Source organism: Tamandua tetradactyla, chromosome 1 (assembly GCF_023851605.1).
Source record: "Tamandua tetradactyla isolate mTamTet1 chromosome 1, mTamTet1.pri, whole genome shotgun sequence".
Lineage (NCBI taxonomy): Eukaryota > Metazoa > Chordata > Mammalia > Pilosa > Myrmecophagidae > Tamandua > Tamandua tetradactyla.
In genome coordinates this window covers 6,457,189-6,467,952 of record NC_135327.1, presented here as the reverse complement: position 1 = coordinate 6,467,952, position 10,764 = coordinate 6,457,189, and positions in this window count along the sequence as shown.

Here is a 10,764-nt window from a genome sequence, read left to right as displayed (position 1 = left end):
GGACGGCGAGAGTTTTCCAAAGTTTAAGGTCCCACAGCACCTTTTACTGGTGGGACCCGCAGACAAACGTGTGCCACGAGCGCCACCTACTGGGCAGGATAAGAAAAACAGAACCCAGAGATTTCACAGAAAAATATTACAACCTTGCTGGGTCCAACACCAAGAGAAATCTGAATAAATGCCCAGACGCCAGCAGCAGAAGATAACTGTCCATGCTCAAAAGATTGAGAATATGGCTCAGTCAAAGGAACAAACCAATAGCTCAAATGAGACACAAGAGCTGAGACAACTAATGCTGAATATACGAACAGAAATGGAAAACCTCTTCAAAAATGAAATCGATAAATTGAGGGAGGACATGAAGAGGACATGGGCTGAACATAAAGAAGAAATAGAAAAACTGAAAAAACAAATCGCAGAACTTATGGAAGTGAAGGATAAAGTAGCAAACATAGAAAAAATAATGGATAGCTACAATGATAGATTTAAAGAGACAGAAGATAGAATTAGTGATTTGGAGGATGGAACATCTGAATTCCAAAAAGAAACAGAAACTATAGGGAAAAGAATGGAAAAATTTGAACAGGGTATCAGGGAACTCAAGGACAATATGAACCGCACAAATATACGTGTTGTGGGTGTCCCAGAAGGAGAAGAGAAGGGAAAAGGAGGAGAAAAACTAATGGAAGAAATTATCACTGAAAATTTCCCAACTCTTATGAAAGACCTAAAATTACAGATTCAAGAAGTACAGCGCACCCCAAAGAGATTAGACCCAAATAGGCGTTCTCCAAGACACTTACTAGTTAGAATGTCAGAGGTCAAAGAGAAAGAGAAGATCTTGAAAGCAGCAAGAGAAAAACAATCCATTACATACAAGGGAAACCCAATAAGACTTTGTGTAGATTTCTCAGCAGAAACCATGGAAGCTAGAAGACAGTGGGATGATATATTTAAAATACTAAAAGAGAAAAACTGCCAACCAAGACTCCTATATCCAGCAAAATTATCCTTCAAAAATGAGGGAGAAATTAAAACATTCTCAGACAAAAAGTCACTGAAAGAATTTGTGACCAAGAGACCAGCTCTGCAAGAAATACTAAAGGGAGCACTAGAGTCAGATACAAAAAGACAGAAGAGAGAGATATGGAAAAGAGTGTAGAAAGAAGGAAAATCAGATATGATATATATAATACAAAAGGCAAAATGTTAGAGGAAAATATTATCCAAACAGTAATAACACTAAATGTCAATGGACTGAATTCCCCAATCAAAAGACATAGATTGGCAGAATGGATTAAAAAACAGGATCCTTCTATATGCTGTCTACAGGAAACACATCTTAGACCCAAAGATAAACATAGGTTGAAAGTGAAAGGTTGGGAAAAGATATTTCATGCAAATAACAACCAGAAAAGAGCAGGAGTGGCTATACTAATATCCAACAAATTAGACTTCAAATGTAAAACAGTTAAAAGAGACAAAGAAGGACACTATATACTAATAAAAGGAACAATTAAACAAGAAGACATAACAATCATAAATATTTACGCACCGAATCAGAATGCCCCAAAATACGTGAGGAATATACTGCAAACACTGAAAAGGGAAATAGACTCATATACCATAATAGTTGGAGACTTCAACTCACCACTCTCATCAAGGGACAGAACATCTAGACAGAGGATCAACAAAGAAATAGAGAATCTGAATATTACTATAAATGAACTAGACTTAATAGACATTTATAGGACATTACATCCCACAACAGCAGGATACACCTTTTTCTCAAGTGCTCATGGATCATTCTCAAAGATAGACCATATGCTGGGTCACAAAGCAAGTCTTAACAAATTTAAAAAGATTGAAATCTTACACAACACTTTCTAGGACCATAAAGGAATGATGTTGGAAATCAATAATAGGCAGAGTGCCAGAAAATTCACAAATACGTGGAGGCTCAACAACACACTCCTAAACAACGACTGGGTCAAAGAAGAAATTGCAAGAGAAATTAGCAAATACCTCGAGGCGAATGAAAATGAAAACACAACATATCAAAACTTATGGGACGCAGCAAAGGCAGTGCTAAGAGGGAAATTTATTGCTCTAAATGCCTATATCAGAAAAGAAGAAAAGGCAAAAATTCAGGAATTAACTATCCATTTGGAAGAACTGGAGAAAGAACAGCAAGCTAACCCCAAAGCAAGCAAAAGGAAAGAAATAACAAAGATTAGAGCACAAATAAATGAAATTGAAAACATGAAAACAATAGAGAAAATCAATAAGGCCAGAAGTTGGTTCTATGAGAAAATCAATAAGATTGATGGGCCCTTAGCAAGATTGACAAAAAGAAGAAGAGAGAGGATGCAAATAAATAAGATCAGAAATGGAAGAGGAGACATAACTACTGACCTCACAGAAATAAAGGAGGTAATAACAGGATACTATGAACAACTTTACGCTAATAAATACAACAATTTAGAGGAAATGGACGGGTTCCTGGAAAGACATGAACAACCAACTTTGACTCAAGAAGACATAGATGACCTCAACAAACCAATCACAAGTAAAGAAATTGAATTAGTCATTCAAAAGCTTCCTAAAAAGAAAAGTCCAGGACCAGATGGCTTCACATGTGAATTCTACCAAACGTTCCAGAAAGAATTAGTACCAATTCTCTTCAAACTCTTCAAAAAAATCGAAGTGGAGGGAAAACTACCTAATTCATTCTATGAAGCCAACATCACCCTCATACCAAAACCAGGCAAAGATATTACAAAAAAAGAAAACTACAGACCAATCTCTCTAATGAATACAGATGCAAAAATCCTCAATAAAATTCTAGCAAATCGTATCCAACAGCACATTAAAAGAATTATACATCATGACCAAGTAGGATTCATCCCAGGTATGCAAGGATGGTTCAACATAAGAAAATCAATTAATGTAATACACCATATCAACAAATCAAAGCAGAAAAATCACATGATCATCTCAATTGATGCAGAGAAGGCATTCGACAAGATTCAACATCCTTTCCTGTTGAAAACACTTCAAAAGATAGGAATACAAGGGAACTTCCTTAAAATGATAGAGGGAATATATGAAAAACCCACAGCTAATATCATCCTCAATGGGGAAAAATTGAAAACTTTCCCCCTAAGATCAGGAACAAGACAAGGATGTCCACTATCACCACTATTATTCAACATTGTGTTGGAGGTTCTAGCCAGAGCAATTAGACAAGAAAAAGAAATACAAGGCATCAAAATTGGAAAGGAAGAAGTAAAACTATCACTGTTTGCAGACGATATGATACTATACGTCGAAAACCCGGAAAAATCCACAACAAAACTACTAGAGCTAATAAATGAGTACAGCAAAGTAGCAGGTTACAAGATCAACATTCAAAAATCTGTAGCATTTCTATACACTAGTAATGAACAAGCTGAGGGGGAAATCAAGAAACGAATCCCATTTACAATTGCAACTAAAAGAATAAAATACCTAGGAATAAATTTAACCAAAGAGACAAAAAACCTATGTAAAGAAAACTACAAAAAACTGCTAAAAGAAATCACAGAAGACCTAAATAGATGGAAGGGCATACCGTGTTCATGGATTGGAAGACTAAATATAGTTAAGATGTCAATCCTACCTAAATTGATTTACAGATTCAATGCAATACCAATCAAAATCCCAACAACTTATTTTTCAGAAATAGAAAAACCAATAAGCAAATTTATCTGGAAGGGCAGGGTGCCCCGAATTGCTAAAAACATCTTGAGGAAAAAAAACGAAGCTGGAGGTCTCGCGCTGCCTGACTTTAAGGCATATTATGAAGCCACAGTGGTCAAAACAGCATGGTATTGGCATAAAGATAGATATATCGACCAATGGAATCGAATAGAGTGCTCAGATATAGACCCTCTCATCTATGGACATTTGATCTTTGATAAGGCAGTCAAGCCAACTCACCTGGGACAGAGCAGTCTCTTCAATAAATGGTGCCTAGAGAACTGGATATCCATATGCAAAAGAATGAAAGAAGACCCATCTCTCACACCCTATACAAAAGTTAACTCAAAATGGATCAAAGATCTAAACATTAGGTCTAAGACCATAAAACAGTTAGAGGAAAATGTTGGGAGATATCTTATGGATCTTACAACTGGAGGCGGTTTTATGGACCTTAAACCTAAAGCAAGAGCACTGAAGAAGGAAATAAATAAATGGGAGCTCCTCAAAATTAAACACTTTTGTGCATCAAAGAACTTCATCAAGAAAGTAGAAAGACAGCCTTCACAATGGGAGACAATATTTGGAAATGATATATCAGATAAAGGTCTAGTATCCAGAATTTATAAAGAGATTGTTCATCTCAACAACAAAAAGACAGCCAACCCAATTACAAAATGGGAAAAAGACTTGAACAGACACCTCTCAGAAGAGGAAATACGGATGGCCAAGAGGCACATGAAGAGATGCTCAATGTCCCTGGCCATTAGAGAAATGCAAATCAAAACCACAATGAGATATCATCTCACACCCACCAGAATGGCCATTATCAACAAAACAGAAAATGACAAGTGCTGGAGAGGATGCGGAGAAAGAGGCACACTTATCCACTGTTGGTGGGAATGTCAAAGGGTGCAACCACTGTGGAAGGCAGTTTGGCGGTTCCTCAAAAAGCTGAATATAGAATTGCCATACGACCCAGCAATACCATTGCTAGGTATCTACTCAAAGGACTTAAGGGCAAAGACACAAACGGACATTTGCACACCAATGTTTATAGCAGCATTATTTACAATTGCAAAGAGATGGAAACAGCCAAAATCTCCATCAACAGAAGAGTGGCTAAACAAACTGTGGTATATACATACGATGGAATATTATGCAGCTTTAAGACAAGATAAACTTATGAACCATGTAATAACATGGATGGACCTAGAGAATATTATGCTGAGTGAATCCAGCCAAAAACTAAAGGACAAATACTGTATGGTCCCACTGATGTGAACGGTCATTCGAGAATAAACTTGAAATATGTCATTGGTAACAGAGTTCAGCAGGAGTTAGAAACAGGGTAAGACAATGGGTAATTGAAGCTGAAGGGATACAGACTGTGCAACAGGACTAGATACAAAAACTCAAAAATGGACAGCACAATAATACCTAATTGTAAAGTAATCATGTTAAAACACTGAATGAAGCTGCATCTGAGCTATAGGTTTTTGTTTTGTTTTGTTTTGTTTTGTTTTGAATTTACTATTATTACTTGTATTTTTTTCTCTATATTAACATTCTATATCTTTTTCGGTTATGTTGCTAGTTCTTCTAAACCAATGCAAATGTACTAAGAAATGATGATCATGCATCTATGTGATGATGTTAAGAATTACTGATTGCATGTGTAGAATGGTATGATCTCTAAATGTTGGGTTAATTTCTTTTTTTCCGTTAATTAAAAAAAAAAAAGAAAAAAGAGAAGGGATAATTGGAGATGAAGGGATACAGACTGTACAACGGGACTGGATATAAAAACTCAGAAATGGACAGCGCAATACTACCCAATTGTAATGCAATTATGTTAAAACACTGAATGAAGCTGCATGTGAGGTATAGGTTTTTTGTTTTTGTTTTTTTTTCTTTCTGTTATTGTTTTAATTCTTATTCTGTTGTCTTTTTATTTCTTTTTCTAAATCGATGCAAATATACTAAGAAGTGATGAAAAAAAAAAAATGTTTAAAAAAAGTCCTCTGAGGAACTTTTTAACAAGATAGCTCCAAATAAATAAACATATAAATAACCAGCGTCCTTAGCCCTCCTTACTTTTGACCTACTGAATCAAAATCTCCACGATGGGGTTCGGGAATCTGCATGCTGACAAGTCCTGTTGAAGCAAGTCGGCTCTAAAACCCCTCCTTTTACAAATGGAGGACCTGAGGCCCACACACAGAAAAGGAACTGTCCACCGTCACACAGTCAAATTTGAAGTTGATACTGGTGGAGCTTGTGGATACCTGTTGAAGGCTGTGGGGAGAGGACAAATGCAGGAAACCTTCCCAAATCAGAACCTGGGAGGAACTTTTGAGAAGACGGTTAGGAAAGCACTTTGAGAGAAAATAAGAAAAAAGTAAGTGCAAGGATTAGTGTCACTATGATCACTACATTTTACATTCTCTGGGATCCGCCAGCCCCTCCATCCACCCAAGCTGCCTTCCTGGGTTCCTCACCTTTGCAGGTCACCAAACACTTCATCTGCCTGAGTCCCAGGGAGGTGCCAGCTGCAACCCTCCAGAGACCCCAGTGGTCCCCAAACACTGCCTGGGTCTCTTGGGCCTGCCTCACTCTGTCCAAGGAGCCTGATGCCCCCTATCCAGCCCACCCTGTCCTCTGCACCCAGCCCTCCTGCTCCCACATACACACGGCTCATGCCAGCCATCCCACTAGGTCCCCAGCCTCCCACAACAGTCCTCCTGGCTCTGGGAGTTGTCCTTCCTGCCATAGCCACCAAAGACAAAGTGCTCACACCGCTGGGTGCTGGAGTTACAGAAGAACCGTAAGACAAGGACGGACATTGTAGACTGGACTGCCTGGGCTGCTGGCACAGCCTCCTGGGGGAGGGGTGGGGGCGGGTAGAGAGGAGAGAGTGAGAGAAGGTCAGAGGAGGAAGAAGTCACCCCCCAAGTTCCTCCTGAGGGAAAGCCCTGCCCACCCACGCCCCCAACTCCTACCTCATAGCAGAGAAGACCTGACTTCCCTTCCCCACCCAGTTCCCCACCCACCCCAGCACTGGACAGACTTGGATGGCTGGTCATCCTAGTGGCATGACAGACCAAGGATCAATGATAAAGACATTGTGCCACCTGGTTTGAGGGGGAGTCAGGATGGGACCAACATATCTGTGGGTCAAAGGGGATTCGCAGGGAGAGGCCCCACTTGCTGTCTGTGGGGAGAGGTAACTTTGCATCACCTGGAGTGAGAAAGGCTATAGTGGGTTCAATGGTGGCTCCCAAAAGATATGTCCATTCTGTAAATGTGACCTTATTTGGGAAAAGGGTCTTTACAGATACAACTAAGAACCTTGAGATGGGATCATCCTGGATTAGCCAGGTGATGCCTAAATCCAATGGCAAATGTCCTTATAAGAAACAAAAGAGAAGACAAAGAGAGGAGGGGAAGGCCAAGTGAAGATGGAGGCAGAGTAGAAGGATGCGGCCACGAGCCAGGGAACACATGGAGGCCTTAAAGGACCCTCCCTAGAGCTTTCGGAGGCCATGCAGCTCCATCAGCATTTTGACTTCGGACTTCTGGCCTCTAGAACTGTGAGAAAATAAATTTCTCTTGATTTAAGCCACCAAGTTTGTGCCAATTTGTTACACAGCTGTAGGAAAATAAAACACAGGGAAATGAAGCAACTAAATGTATACCTGAGGGGAAGGGGAAGCAGCAGGTGAATGTCCAGGAGACAGTGACTTAGAGACAGGAGAAGCAGAATTGCCCTGGCAAGACTGTAGGCAAAGATGTCAGTCCAAGACCACTGAAACACTGGCAAATCATGGCAACCCTCTTCCAGGCAACAAGGCCTTAACATCAGTTATTCCAGCAAAGCAACCCCCACTCCTCCTCACTCTGCACAGTCCTTGCACGCTGGAAGCCACAGCTGTTGCAGCAGCACTAGTTTTTCCCCTGACGCTCAAAGTCGCTGCTGTAACCACTCAGGCAAGGGCCTTTAGGAGGGAAACAGGGCTCCTGGGAGGGAAACAACTATCATGAGGGCTTCCACAACACCTAACATCTCCAGCATTAAAGTTACTTCTCTGTGAGCAAGGTAAGCCAGAGACAAAAGGACAAATCTTGGATGGTCTCATTTAGAAAACACATATAAGAAAATTAGGGCCTAGATTATAAGCTCTTACAGCAGTCATGTTCATTCCTGAGTTTTAAGTGTTATTTCTAAATTCTGAGATGCTGTGCTCTATGCATATAACCTGATATTTTCCTGGAATTTTGAGTACCCGTATGACAACTAAGACTCAGAGTTAGAGTTCTGCAGCTCTAAAAATCATCATTACTCCATACAGCAACTGTTAAAGAAGCCAAAAAAGAGAACAGACTTCAATTAGAGATAAAAAATGAAACTTATCTGGTTAGAACTAAAGTAAATAAGAATACACAGTAAAGGATGATACTGTCTGTATTTTAGAACTTCACCTTCAGTGTGAAGTTTGAGATGTTTATTTTGTCCAAAATGTGTGAGATGTTTATTCTGTCCAAAATGTAAATTTTCAATAGCACACAATCTAACTTAACTTGTCTGGTCAGTACATTTAAGCAACATAAACGCATGGAGCCTAGAATAGGAAGTGAGATGTTGTCATTTTATATAGCTTAATGTAATACCCTGATACATTCCAGATAAGGTTGGGCAAATAGCAAAAACTATTTGCAAAGTCCCTTGGGGACTGGAAAAAATATGCATCTATTAAACTTCCCCACCTGGGAAATTCCTGATATTCTCTCAAGCATTATGGACTCCCAAGTTGCTGTTAGAAAACTTATTTCTGTAATGGAGAAGCTAAGTCCATCAATAATTATGCCTAAGAGTCATGTCCAGAGAACCTTTTTTTTTTTTTTTTTTTTTTTTGCATAGGCAGGCACCGGGAATCGAACTCACATCTCTAAGCAAAAAAGAGAACTTTTTGTTGCTTAGATGTGGCTCTCTCTGTAAGCCCAACTCTGTAAATAAACTCATTACCTTCTGTTTTAGTTAGCTAAATGCTGTTGCAATGCAATATGCCAAAAATGAAACAGTTTTTAAAAACGGAATTTATTAAGTGACAAGTTTATAGTTCTATGGCCATAAAAATGTCCAAACTAAGGCATCCAGAAAAAGACGCCTTGACTCAAAAAAGGTCAATGTCTGTCACATTGGACCAGCTGGTGTCTGCTGGTCCTTGTTTCTGATTCCATTGCTTCCAGCTTCTGATGCCAGTGGTTTCCATTCTAAGCATCTGTAAGCTTTCACTTAGCTCCTGACCCAACTGCTTAGTATAAAGTCATTCTTACTAGAGGTAGGAGACTAGACTTTAACCTCTAGACTTGCTGTCCAATATGGTAGCACTAACCACATGTAACTAGTGAGTGCTTAAAATGTGTCTACACCAAGATGAGATGTACTATAAATGTAAAATACACACTGGATTACAAAGACTTGGTATGAAGAAAAGGTTATAAAATAGGAATATTTTTATATTGAGTACCCATTAAAATTATTACATTTTGGAAATATTGAGTTAAATAAAATAATTTAAATTGATTTCACTTTTTACTTTTTTAATGTGGCTATTAGAAATGATGAAATGACATTCGTGGCTCCCATTATTTCTATTGATAGCACTGCTCCAGATGTTTCTTTCTGCCCAAAAATTCTACTGGGACTAACCTCTCATATACATATTTCCCCACACCTCCATATTCTTCAAAACAGTATTTGAGAAACTTAATACTCTAAAACAGAAATTGAAAATCTTTAAACTAAGAATGAAAAGGAGCAGAGACAAGGGATAAAAGAGGGTGGTGGGTGTGCTAGTTTGAAAGGACTTATGTACCCTAGAAAAGACATGTTTTAATCTTGATCCATCCTGTGGAGGCAGCCATTTCTTTTCATCCTTATTCAGTACTTTAGGTTGGAAGGTTGATTAGATTACCTCCATGGAGATGAGGCATACCCTATTGTGGGGTATTAACATCAGATTAGAAGGAGAGATGACTCAACCCATTCCAAGTGGATCTTGATTAGTTTACTGGCATCCTTTAAAAGAGGAAGCATTTTGGAAAAAGCTTCAGAGTTACAAGAATGACAGAGCCCATGCAGCCAGAGATCTTTGGAGATGAAGAAGGAAAACATCCTCGGGGAGTTTCATGAAAGAAGAAGCCTGGAGGGAAAGTTAGCAGACGTCACCATGTTCACCATATGCCTTTCCAGTTGAGAGAGAAACCCTGAACATCATTGGCCTTCTTGAACCAAGGTTATCCTTCCCTGGATGTCTTAGATTGGACATTTCTATAGCCTTGCTTTAATTTGGACATTTTCAGCCTTAGAACTATATAAACTTGCAACTTAGTAAATTTCCCTTTTAAAAAGCCATTCCATTCCTGGTATATTGCATTCTGGCAGCTTGCAAACTAGAACAGCAGGAGAACATTAATTTTGTCAGAAAAACTGAATAGCAGCAGCACACACTTTGTGCCAGGCTCCATCCTGTGGGGTTGTGTAGTATATCTTCACAGCCATCCACTGAAATTTGGCTCAGGGCAAATAGGCAGCAGAAGAGTCTAGATTGAAATTCAGGCTCTGGGCTGCTGTGGATCGGGACAGGCCAGGCGGCCACGGCAGAAGCGTGCAGTGAGTGGCCTGTGGGGCACCAGCCTGAGGAAAAGGTCCTGGTTACAGGGGCCAAGATGGCGGCTTAGCAATGTGCGCATTTTAGTTCGTCCTCCAGAACAACTACTAAATAACCAGAAACAGTACAGAACAGCTCCCGGAGCCACAAGAGTGACCAGACACACAGCGTACCCCAGTCTGGACCAGCTGGACCGGCTGCGAGTCTCCAGAACCGTGAGTTCCCCAAGCCACAGCGGCCGGCGCCCGGCACCCCTCCCCCACAGGCGGCTTCCCGGAGGGAAAGTAAAGACACTCTAACAGTAGCAGGGACTGAGTCCAACCAAACACCAATTGTGGCATTAATAAAC